Raw genomic sequence first — 13,620 nt, 5'->3', positions numbered from 1 at the left:
TAACAGGAATTATTGTCAGTCAGAATACAACCAATATAAAAATGCATTTCTGTGCGTCAAAACTCAGCATATGTGGCTGATGGATCAAACTTCCTTGAATGGTCGGAAATAAAAAAAAACAAAACAGAATTTTTAAGTTACAGTTTATAGGACGCATAATTTTGCCCATTATTTTGGGGACAAAAAGTGCCTCTTTTACAGTATTTGGGAAATTACGGTAATATGATTAATTTAAAGGGTTCAGAGGAAGTTTTCATGATTCTTTACATGATGCACTTTAATTTCATGATTATTATGCACTAATGTAGTTCTAATATCGATTTGTTACAATTGTTAATGCTTTTTTATAATTTTATATTATTTATTTAAAGGGTTTAGGAGACATTTTCGGGCTTGAAATGGATTAATCTATTGACCGGTAAAAAGCAGTACTATTGTTGCAAAATTCACCTTTTGAAATTACTTACGGAATGAATTAATTTAATTAGTATAGGTACCATAGTATTTGAAATCAACTCAAAAAAAGGAAAACACTGTGATAAAAAGATCGTTTTTTTTTTGTTTTTGTTTTTTTACACAACATACTGTTTAATATATAGCCAGGCAAAAACTACACAGAGGCATTCCAGATGCAATAAAGGCTTTATTCCACAGCAACATGCAATGAAATGATCCAACCAGCGTGACAAATAAAAACGCGGCGGACATTTTAGTGCTTGCGCAGCATCATTGTAATGAGAGATGCTGTTTGCAAGCCTTGTCTGCTTGATAGATATTTCATTAATATTGCAGCTAAAGACAAAAATGATGCGAGGGGCGCAGCGGTGAAGAGCAAAATAAATACAAATGTGAATTGTTCTCTTGGTCACTCCTACACAATCTCCCGTCGCCGAACTCCCTTGTTGTTTTTGCTTATTTCCTGTTTTGTTGTTGTGTGTTCGTTTCACCCGCTCACTCCATCTTGTGTTTTTTGTCACATGGTTCCCACCAAGCCTGGCGATGGAGAATATACGTTCACATCTGACGGTGGTAAAAAATAATTAAGCATATGTTGTTTTTGTTCATTTGCCTAAATAGCGCGATGAAAACAATGCTTGTATCATCAGGAATTATATGGGCCTCTATAATAATGAGGATATTATATAGACGTTAGAAAAACACTTTTTTTTCCCCCTAACTTCTGAAAAGTAGAATAAAAAACAGGTTTTGAGAAAACCTAAAAAAAAAAAAAAAGAATTACAGGTTGTGCATTTAAAAATACACAGCCTCAGGTAGCTAGCAATTAGCATCTATTTAGCACTGTTGGTAGCTGTGTTGGCAACAAATATCTAAAGATAAACAGTGGGGCAACACAATCAGGTAGAATGCAAAACAAAACTCACAGGAAAATGTCTTTGCCTCTGCGAAGAAAGAAACATCTTACTGCTCTTGTGAGATTCTCGAGGAGCCTTCTACACATAGAAATATGAATATATCTAATCACCTTTTATGAAGAGATTTGCCACACTGACAGTAAATATGTATATTTCTACAGTGCCTTGAGAAAGTATTAATACACTAATACTCCTTGAATTTATGCTCATATTTATGCACATGCACACACGTATATATATATATATATATATATATATATATATATATATATATATATATATATGTATATGTGTATATATGTATATGTATATATGTATATATATATGTATATGTATATATGTATATATATGTATATATATATATATATATATATATATATATATATGTATATGTATATATATATATATATGTATATGTATATATATGTATATGTATATATATATATATTATATATATATATGTATACGTATATATAATATATATTTGTATATGTATATATATATATTATATATATATATATATTATACATATATATATATATAAATATATACATATATATATATTATATATATATATATATATATATATATATATATATATATATATATTTATTATTATTGCTGTAATTTAAAAAAAAAATCTAAAATGATTAAGGTGATTCAGAAAAAAACAACTCTGCGCAGTGTTTCTCTATCTTTTTCTTCAGGTTCCAGATCAATTTGCATTCTTTATTATTTTTTTTCAGCATCAAACGGTTCATCTGGTCAAAAATGTTTCTGGTTTGAATAAGAATTGACTTTTTTTTTTTCAATTTTAGGCACTTTTATGCCAATTTTTTTTCAGATTCAGAATAAGCTGTAACCTGTATCAACCCCTGTAAAACGTAACATGAACATTTGCCGCATCTTGATTTAAAATGACATTTTTCTTTTGTTGATGCTAAAAAGGATGCAATTTGAACTATACGTACAACTTGCATCGATAATGATTTCATCTATGGTCAGCGCATTGAGTGGGGGGAGCGCGAAATGGCTTTACAAAAACATAATAGAGAAACACGGATGAATGGATGGACAGACAGACAAACGGGCGGACATGCATACATACAGTACTTTACAGGCCGCCTTCTAATTTAGCAAATCTGGGTTACTTCACTGGCTGCGCTAGAATTGCATGAGCGATAAGGACGTAAAAAAAAAAAATGTCTGCGCAACGATAGGAAATTGGAATCGCAAAGAAAACTATTACCTACTTTCCTCCACCCTGACAACAGCGTTCCAGGCTGTCTGACTTCCAGACACATATCAAATTTGTTCCGGAATGCCGAAACGCCTTTGCCATCCACTGCATCTCCTTAAATTGAATCCGCTCGACTTCTTCTTCTGCTGATAATAGGCCAAACGCAGGGGTTGGGAAATGTTTCCCCTTTTAAATTGCACGTAGACATATAGTGTAAACATTTACATGCTGGACTCGCTGATAAAAAAAAAATAAATAAAAAAAGCTTGATGTGACGTGTTGAGAATAATTTGTTCCACAGATTGTGTGTGGTATCAGGGTCTGTATCAAGAGGAATTCACACCTTGAGGATAATGACTGTTTCTCCCACATTCTTGACGACTGTTTTTTTTTTTTTTTTTCAAAGTGATCCGGCTCATACACAGAATTAGCATCCAAGAATGCGGGAATCTGCGAATCACACCAATGTTCTCATATAATTCACACGTCAGAAACCTGTAATATTTCCTACGTTTAATAATGTGTGTTGCTTGCATGCCTGGCGAAAAAAACTTATTTATTTATGACACCCTTTCAAAAGAAGGTTTTTTTTCTTGTCTTTTTAAAATTGCTACCCTACCCTATAGCCTAAGCATATAAGGAAGACATGTATGAAACCATGACTTGAGAGAAATTCCCGTAGTTTTTTATTTTTTGCATTGCTTCAAGATTTTGGGATGGTATCGCTCATTTGTGTTGCTGTCAACGCAATAACGGAGAATATTACAGTGCAACCTGAAAACAAGATTCTGCAACAAACTGAACAGAGTGCCCCACCCCCCTTCCGCCATCATTTTTTTGCACGCTAAAAATTGTGATTGTCTGTCTGTCAGACAACAGCCGACACATTTAAGCTTTGGTCATCAATTCTCAATTATAACCGATTGACCGACGATTATAGGTGACGGTGCCATTCACATTTGTCATATTGGACTGTCAGATACACTACAAGTAAAGAAACAAAGTATTGCTAACCTTGACTTTATTAAATAACGCCTTAATTAGGGAATTTAGAAACTTCTATCTTGCATTTCCTGGCCTGGAGGCAATCGAGGGCGAACGAGTCTCTTTGCTGTGTAACCGATTGGTTACTTGAATGAGAATGCCAATAACAAGTCATTTCTTTATGTAAATCATATTTTAAAAGCAAAATAACACAAAAAAACTCTTAAGACAAAATTCGAAACGTCACTTTTTGCTCCCTGCCTGCACAATAACGGATGCAAAATACACTTCCGACATTTTTATCCGTCGTTTCTTTTGAGCATTCCCGCCAGTCGATAGTCCGTCGGCGACCTCGAATTTTTGTCAACGTGTAAAAACCGCCACACTTGTTATATGTTGACTGCTTTAATTGGATTGCTTTTTAAATTCAACTTTGGCTACAATTGAAGGCCTTGCTCACACAGAATTATCAACACGCTCTCTGGGTATGCAGTCACATATTAGCGTCTGGACAATAGCGCGCGGACGGCATTGAAGCCCTTTCATCACGAATAGAGAAAACGAATGGGCCAGCGCCGCTTATCAATCAAAGCGAAGGAAGAAGGAATCAATAAGCCAAAACATTTCGAGGAATGTGACACACAGATCATCATTCAGGTCTCTTTGCTGCAACAAACTTTCCTGTAAAATACTGATTTGTGTGCAGCCAGCAGTTATTCGCTGCTAAAAATCGATCAGGACGTTGCGGATGAATCATTGAATTTCTTTGTTTTTGTTCTCGAAAGCTGCGAACGGGCCCAGGAACCGTACTTGGGAAAAGCTTGTTACGATTCTTCAGAACTTTTTTTTTTTTGTTATTAAATTTACTGACGAATTTTTGCTCTACACTGCAATCTTGTTGTTGGCAATAATCATATATGTATATATTAGGGGTGTAGCAAAAAATATATCATCAGTCAAAAAACACAAAAGCGGCATATTAAATAGAATCATCCCGCTTTAATATATTAAATTGTATCGAATAATATTTTTTGGATTTCAATATATTTATCAATATGTATACTGTATGCGTGGGTGTGATTGCCATTGGGAATTTCATGAAAAATTATGGATTTTCCTGGTGTATTTCCATACCTGCGGATGATTACATTTCCGCATTTAACGGCCGCCCTACAAACATTCCTGGGGCAAAATTTTGTACAGTGGAACTCCTCTACAACAAAATCATGTTATCACATTAGCTATCTATGTCTTGGACGTAAACATAAAAAAAATGTGTTGTTCAATCGACAAGCTCACTAAATCATCCAACATTGATAAAAAGAACGAAAGAAATTGCCAAATCTACAACAAGCACTGAGGAGGGATGAGGAGTCTGTTAAAAAAAATGCTTGGAAGAATCTGCTAGGGTTCTCTACTTCTGTTGAACAGTAGTGTTGTTTGTATGCTGTAGACTCAATTTACTGCCACCTAGAGTATGGGAGGATATCGTCTGACTGCTAGACTTTTGCTGTGGGCTTGTTTTCGCCGTAATGAATTTCAGGGCAAGTGTAAGTAAGAAAGAGGGAATGGCGTGGATTTTTGTTGGCACTGGGGGGTATTTTCACACATGCGGGGTTTCGTTGTATAAGAGTTTAACTGTATATGTCTCTAAATGTGAATGTACAGTACCAGTCAAAAAATCTGCAAACGCTCTAATTTAGTGCTTTTTTTTTGTCATTATTTAAGGAATTCTGAATTGTACGGTCATACTTAACTCATAAACATGATGAAATATATATTGAGTAATAAAATGTTAATCAAAACAGAATGTTACATCATTTCGATTTTTCAAAGTAGACACCTAAACCAGGATAACAGCTTTGCACAACTTGGTACTTTCTCAGGCGTCTTTATGATGTAGATAATTCTTTATAATCGGAATATATGTAACCGGACATGAAAACACCTTGTATTCCCGCTGAAAGCAAAACAAACATCTTTTGCCGAGATTGATAGTCCGTCCACATTAAAGGATGGCTTAAAAGTCGACCACTGCCTGCAGCGTTTAAATAACGCAACGTACTGTGCAATTTGATGCTAGCTAGCAGTTAGCGGTTGTTTTTGAGCGAGAGAGAGAAAAAAGCTGACAGCCTTTGATTATATAACACTTACAAAAACGTAGTGTTCTTTTATTAATGAATAACCCGCAGAGGTGTCAGGTAGATGCTGACATGTTGGCCCAAATTTCCTCTGACAAGCTTTTGCTCCGTTAACAGCAGGATGTATTTTTAATTTAACTCAATTCTTTTGCCCGTCTCTGCTTATCCCCTGTTTACCCCCCCCGCATATGTTAAACATGCACGCAGCATCATCAGACGCGCTGTGAATCTGCAATTACGGCCATTGAACATGGCATTTGTGACACGTCGGCGATGGGCAAACAATAATTAAAGAGACAAACCTTGCTTTGTCCACAACAAAGCGGGCAAATGAAAGGGCAGCCCGCAACGACAATGGGCCTTCTGAGCGAGGCGGCTTTTAAACACAACTTAGGTGATAATACGATAGACTTCTTTTGTCAAAATGAGCCAACTATTTCCGAGTCTGATGCAGAAAGAAAACCTGCGCTTTCAGTATTCAAATATGCAAGCCAACAAACAAGTCCATGCTGCAAAAATACTATATATATATATACTACTACTATATAGAGTACTGTATAGCAGGGAAAGAAAACCTGCTGTGTGTGTGTGTGTATATATATATATATGTGTGTGTGTGTATAGCGAAATATTCGAAATAGCCGAAATAGCTTGTCAGTACTGTCAAACATATACACATTTATATATATATATATATATATATATATATATATATGTGTGTGTGTGTGTGTGTGTGTGTAGTGAAATATTTGAAATAGCTTGTATATACAGTATATATATGTGTGTGTGTTTGTGTATAGCGAAATATTCGAAATAGCTTGTCATTACTGTCGAACATATACACATTTATATATATATATATATATATATATATATGTATATATATATATATGTATATATATATATATATATATATATATATATATTATGTGTGTGTGTGTGTGTGTGTATAGCGTAATATTCGAAATAGCTTGTCAGTAGTCGAACATATATATATATATATATATGTATGTGTATATATATATATATATATGTATGTGTATATGTTCGACAGTACTGACAAGCTATTTCGAATTCAAGGATACGGTTTGTAAAATGAAAGCAAAAAAATCATTGCATCACGCACTCTTGAACTGAGCCTCACCATGGCAAATTGAATCATAAACTCACCGAGTCGCCCCAAATCAAACGATTCCACATTTACATCGAGCCACCATTGAATTGTTTCATGTCCAAAACGGTATTGAGTCATCTTTCGCGGAGAGACGCACGCCGCTAATATATATGTATATGTATAGACGCGTGGATGATTTCTCGTCTTCAATTTAGAGTGTTGAATAAATTTTCAGATAAAACGGGGCAATGACAACACATCGGTCCGGTCCCCCGCCAACGGGCCGGCCCTTCAATTAGTTGTCTTTTTTTCCATCGTCATAAAAGTGTCCTCTATTTACCGCTCCTATGTTGACATTTGGGACTTGACCTTTGAAATCAAATGGCGGCGGTGGCCGGGGATGGCATTAATGAGGGGAATTCGGCGAGCGATTTAAAAGTCCATTAGTATCGCGGCGAGCGTTTCCACTCGGCTCCGCCGCAGCTAATTGATATTCTCGGGGTAGGGGTGCCTATAAAAGTTTTTGCCGCGCAGAGTACACGCGCTGCGTCTTGCGCCGCATTAGACAATATCAGCCTCTCTAAATAAACAAGGGAAGGGATGGGGTGGGGCGGTGCGGTGTGGAGTGGGGGTTTAATGGGACATCTCATTCCGCATGCTGAGTGGAGGAGTGCTAAATCCCCGTCAGTGTCATTTCCATGTTTTTCTTTTTTCGATTGCAGCAAATTAGCAAGAGGAGGAGATGGAGGGCTGTCGGAGAGGCCATAAAGTACACTTGGATGTGGTTTTATGTCAGGGGGATGTTTGCATCGTTTTCCGTGCTTACGATCCTAATGCTAATGCGCTTACTCCAAAGAGGCACCTGCGCACAAATAGCCCCATTTCTAAAGCGGGCCGAGACCTCGGATAGCAATATACAGTCAATCTCTCTCCATAGCGAGTGTTACGTTCCAGACCGCCCCCGCAATGAGTGGAATTCACCGAATAGAAATATCGTATGTTAAACACGATCTAAGAATGTTTTCATAGCTTTGCGGCTCCTTTTTTTTACACCTTGTGCGGTATTTTATCTAAACCTTTGATCTCAACATCAATAACTTCGGAAGGAAAGCATTGACAGGAAACACCAGGGAGCTGAAAGTTCACCCGGATGGTGACAATGTGGCAAAGTTCAATACGGCACAACCACTTAGTTATCACGCTACCAGGAGTATTTTGCCCTCGCTGTGTTTTGTGATAGCTATGCAGATAGACAACTCCTACAATTAAGACAACTGTTGGTGACTCTTCTCCTTTATTCACTAAATATGATTTAAAGAATTATTTACCTGCTGCTGCAAATAAAATACAATAAAAGTAGCACGTCCAACATGACTGCCGCATGATATAGCACGAGGTTAGACGAGTATGCTAACAGTCGCGAGCTAACAGCTAGCTCGATGCTAATCGCTAGCTCGATGCTAATCGTCGGAAGGGTTAACACTAAGCAAACTTATTCCCGCCGTCTTCGTTAGACAAACTTTCAAACAATAACCCCAGCAAATGTGTTAAACTCTACGAATAACATGCGGACTTACAGGCTGTGTCTGGTTCGAGGTTTGAGTACTCGAGTTGTAGCCACCCGAGAATTACTTTCTTGCTGATGGCAAACAGGAAATGCTCAATGCAACAATATCCGGTTTTTACAATAAAAGCACATTTTTACACTCACGAAATCAAACAGCTTTGTAACTATCGAAACAGTTTGCCAACCCTCGGCTAAAATACTGTAAGAATAATGTAGAAAATAATGTTGCAAAAAGGGTCAAAATACTACGCAAGGGTTAAAGGTCACTTGATCACAGACATCAATAATTATGCCCAAAGATGTAGAAGAAGGATTAAGGAGGATTTTTTTCATTTCTTAATCTTCAGTAAAATCTTATCTGTATGAGGAATAATTCCTCTGTCTTTTTTCAAATTTACACAAACATAATTGCGTTGCAATCTTTGATCAAAATGCAATTTGTCTCTTTGACTAGTTTACTCAATATCTATTTGAAGTTTCCGAGAAAATAGTTGTCGAAAAACGTGATTAATCGTGATGAATCCTGGAAAATGTTGTGCTTAATTATTTTGAAAGAAACGACTCATTTGACAGCATGAATATTCAGACTTTTTTTCATCATGTACGTTTCCTACTTTTCCTGAAGAAGATTTGTGAAAGTGCCCTTTTTTTCTTCTCGTGTCAGACGAGCTGGTGTGACAGTGCAAAGTCTAGCCAGAGGACTGTTGAGCTAACCCCCTTCCATAAACATCCGTGTCTTCGTTACTGGAGTGTGATGCGCCTCTTCCACAATACCGTCTTGTTTGCGTACGGCCCGAGGCCTCCCCTTCATTTCAACTTTGCTTCGGGGAAGCCACCGCGCCAAGATGAAGACGGTGCCAGACCTGTAAAAAATAACACCATACTGTTTTGAGTAATTCACTGTTGTCACGCGAGAGCTTTTAGATCTCTGATTCTATATTGACTTGAGCGGAAACCCTGAAGGGATGTCGCGGTAAATACTGAGGTAATCCAGGTAAACAAAAGCTATGTTTTCCTGCGGTAAAATGGAATGGGTTCATTCTTTATTCGAATCCCAACTTTCATTGAAATAGCTGATTAGGGCTGCACGATTATGGCCAAAATAATAATCGCGATTATTTTGGTCAATATTGAAATCACGATTATTAATCATGGTTGGTCAAATGTCTATGTATTGCCGTGTTTTTAAACAAGCGGTATATAAACAAGGCTCCAAGGCTAGATACGTACAAATAATAATAATAATAATAATAAACGTAAATAAATAAGTAAATAATAATTATGGCAAAACCACACAAGGCAACAGAGCTTGCTGAGTGCAAACCAATGAAAAAAAAAACTTAGAACCAAGCATATTATTTACTTTTAAGCAAATTTTAATCAGTTAGCAGTCAAAATGTCATTTTTGCTCCATTTCAAGTTTTTTCAAAACGCGTCCCAATTGACAGCTAGCACTGTATATAATAGGAATCAGGTGAGAAACTAAACGCCATTTCACACTGGTAAATAACATATAAGAGTGAAAAAAAGCAACACCTTTTGGCATACAACCATGTGGGAAACACTGCCCCCTGGTGGTAGGATGACAAAGTGCTTGATTTGAAATGCAAAGAAGCCGGCTTTTTAAATATTAATATCGCTGAGGATCAGCTTAAATAATCGTGGCCGCCAAAATCACGGCCGTGATTAAAATTCGATTAATTGTGCAGCCCTATCTTAAGTAGGTTTTTTTTTTGCATCATGGCTGATCTCTTCTACGATCCAAAAGGTTCTAAAGTTGAATAAATCAGACACTAACGGCATGTTTTAAGTCTTTTTTTTTTTTTCCACCTAATAATGCTTTGGTTAAGAGGTACTTAGCTAAATACATATTTCACAGGGGATACAGCACTGAAAAAGGTTGTGAACCACTGGTCTAAAAGACCAGTGGAGCGGTCTGTGAAATAGTAAGGAGAAAAATAAAAGTGGAACAATTCTTATGCATACAAGAAGGTGACTACTACAGGAAGAGCGCAAACCTAATAAACTTCTGGGTTGAAATGGCTTATCTGTCAAGGTCGTGCTATTGGTTGCTTCACGGAGATCCCTCATGTATACCAAATGAAAGGTTCTTTGTTCAAAAGCAGCTGGCAATAATAAGCAACGAAATGCAACGCTAAATAATTATTTACATAACAGTTTCATGAGATATGTCTTGCTATTTTTTCAATAACATTCCAGGCCTGGGCCAATGATCTGTCCATTTTTTTTTTCTTCCTCTTGTGATAGATGCGCAAAAACTCCCTGCAAATTGTGGTTCGGCTTTGTCCAATCCTACATTCTAGGCGCTAACGTATGACAAAATAGTTGAAAACAACCAAAGCGGAAGAAAATCCTGGATCAGCTTCAGCTCTACGGATATCGGTGAAATTGGTAACTTGCGCTCCATCATCCGGCAAAAGTTTGGCTTGCTTTCTTTTTCAACAGCAGCAGATGTTTTTCACCCCACGTGGATGATTGAATGTGCAACCCTCCCGTCATTATTTTGGTAAAATGAACCTTTTGAGACGCAGCAACGGGCGCTCTGGAAGCCATCGCATTGGCGCGGGATAACAGACCCACGGGGGACCTTTGGGAAGGAGAGGATACGAGATAAGAGGAAGGGGAAGCCACAAAAGGAGGACCCGAGTCGATCGACACGGACCCACCGTGGAGCGCCGGGATGTTGGAGCGGAGTTTCCATTTTGGCCTTTATCGCCGCGCTGAATCCATTTTCTCAACGGTACGCACTCCGAATTTGCAGGAAGGACGACGAGATTCTTTGAAATCAATCGCAACCGGGATGAAAGAAAGACGTCACATTCATTGGACCATTTGAAACATCGGGCCTTCTATTTTATTATTCATTTTTTTCCCCTCATAAATGAGAGACTACACATGGTCTCCACTTTTCACTTCCTCCGCAGAAAACAAGTTTTTCAAATTTGGCCCGATTGTCGGTATGCGAGTTCCTTCCTTTAAAAGACTGATGTGAGCGCGATAACAGATAGGGACCTAATTTAAAACCTACACAGCCATTAATCCCATTGATGTACAGCCCCTCCCTAATACTCCCACCCTCACCACCTTCATCCCTATTGACGGATGAGAAACAACCAAGGCAGCCAAGATAAGACCACGCTCGTATCACGTCACGTCGATATTAAGACGGAGAGAAGTATCAAGATTGCCGGCTTCCTTGTCGGGAGTTTGTCACTGTCTCCGAATTGGCGCAGGATATTCCATCCTCTGCAGGGGTTCTTAAATTTTTTTGGGGCCCGACGGAGTCTAAGTTATCACGACCTGTTTAAAGTTCAGGGAGCAAACATTTTCATAGGGTCTTTTAGAATGTATATTTTCATCTGTAATGTTTTGTAATACGTACATGGCATTTCTCTCAAGTTTTTTTGAAAAGTTAGGTTTTAATAATGCATTCTGTGTATTTACCAACCTACCAACGTAGGTACAGTGGAACCCCGGGTTACGGCGTCCCTGGAACGAAGTGGAATACACAGTTGTTTTTTTTTGGTCCCTTCTTTACGGCATTTTTCCCGCTTTACAGAATCAGGAACTGTCATGACCTGTGGGGTTGATTGTTTATGTTGTTTTGCCTCCCTCTTCAGGCGTTTTTAGATATTTGCTCTTATTGTCTGTTTGTGTCAAACTGCCTGCATTGCACCAAGGCATCCAAGATAAGACCACGCTCGTATCAAGTCGTATCAAGTCACTAAGATGCTGGTCTGCTATTGGTCGGTGTCACGGCTAAAGACTTGATCACGTGTGAGTGCTTATAATAACGTATTTATTGTGCATTTTAGTGCTTCATTCCAACTTTAGTTGGATAGCCATGTTTCCCAAGATTGTTAAAGGTAGAAGAAGTAAGTAGATGATTAGTATGGAAACGAAGCTGGAATTAATCAAGAAATACGAAGGCTCGGTTAGACTAGGCTACCCCCGCTAGGAAATATGGTCGCAAGTCAACATCACTCAAAGATAAATCAAATGTATTTTTCCTTTATATATTTTTTATTTAATATGTTATTTAATTGTATACGGGTATATCATATATAAGTAGCACTTACTCTACTATTAAACTAATTTTAGTATGCATTTACAGTTTAGATGTTTTAATCTGGAGTTTTTAACACATTAGCTAATTAGCATAGCTAATTATTGCCTGCAATACGACGATTTCACCTTATGATCCCAACTCTGGAAAGGGGTGGTGCTAAAAGTTTTCTTCCTCCTGGGGGGGGGGGGGCCTGGCAAAATATAATTTAATTTGTAATGACAGTTATGCTTTGTAAAGGGGTGGTAGAAGTTTCAAGGAAAACATTTAAATCTCCGTCCCCATACCTTTAATAGTCAAGAATGTGAACAAATTTGAATAAAATGTCATCTAATAGTCATCACTAGCTGACACGCACTTGCTTCCATTATAAAAACATGAAGTTAGTCTAAAAAGACATTCGTTGTTTCCAACTTAGCGGTTCGATAATTGTTTGAGGCGACTTTTGCGACCCTTTCAGCTACTTTTCTACGGACTGAGAAACAGACAGGAGCGGAATCATATTCACACTTTTTATTTTGACAAGTAAGGAGCCCGGTGCAAAGCAATCACAGTCAATTGTGCCTGTGAAAATTATTCTGCTCATGTTGTCTGTTTCATAGTGAGGCTTAAATTTGCTTCTTTGAAAAATAGTTAGGAAAAGTTGCTAAATGTCCTTGTTTAAAAAAAAAAAAAAAACCTCCAGGAGGGGTCCCTGGATAGAAAAACTTTGAGAATTTCTGTTCTAGAGGACTAAGAGAAAGCAAAGCTACTCAAGCGTTGCTGACACCACACTTTGGAGCTCAAAAGATGATCCTGGAGGGGAGGGGGGGTCGACGCCACACTTTAGAGCTCAAGGGATGATCTTGGAGGGGGCAAAGGAGGTCGAGGGAGCGTCTTGTTTGATCCGCGTTCTATTTGCTGCCGAGCGTCAAGGCCCCAAATGAAAAATGTGCTGCGCAAGATGTATTCATATTCTTCCCAAGTGGGAGAGACGGACGCGGAGGAATGACGGCGACGCCGTCGGAAGTTGATTCATCATCTGTTGCGCTGGAAATGATGGCGAGCCGGCAAACACAGCTGACCTTCATCTTGCACTCTGAAGGGGGTCATTTATCAGAAAGCGGGGGCGCGG

At 38.0% G+C, this 13,620-nt stretch overlaps 1 long non-coding RNA gene across 1 annotated transcript; it reads right to left on the bottom strand.

Annotated features, from left to right (window-relative positions):
* Positions 1-623: 623 nt before the first annotated feature.
* On the bottom strand, positions 624-8,528 carry LOC148428929 (uncharacterized). The gene is made up of 3 exons (XR_015866375.1): positions 8,430-8,528; positions 1,383-1,451; positions 624-993 (listed from the first exon to the last, which is right to left on the bottom strand). It is a non-coding gene; the product is annotated as an uncharacterized LOC148428929 (long non-coding RNA).
* Positions 8,529-13,620: the final 5,092 nt, after the last annotated feature.

The sequence above is a fragment of the Hippichthys cyanospilos genome, chromosome 1, assembly GCF_059441005.1.
Source record: "Hippichthys cyanospilos isolate Australia breed blue-spotted pipefish chromosome 1, RoL_Hcya_1.0, whole genome shotgun sequence".
In the NCBI taxonomy this organism is placed as follows: Eukaryota; Metazoa; Chordata; class Actinopteri; order Syngnathiformes; family Syngnathidae; genus Hippichthys; species Hippichthys cyanospilos.
The sequence above is the reverse complement of the archived record's forward strand: the minus strand, read 5'-3'. Positions and strand labels throughout refer to the sequence as shown.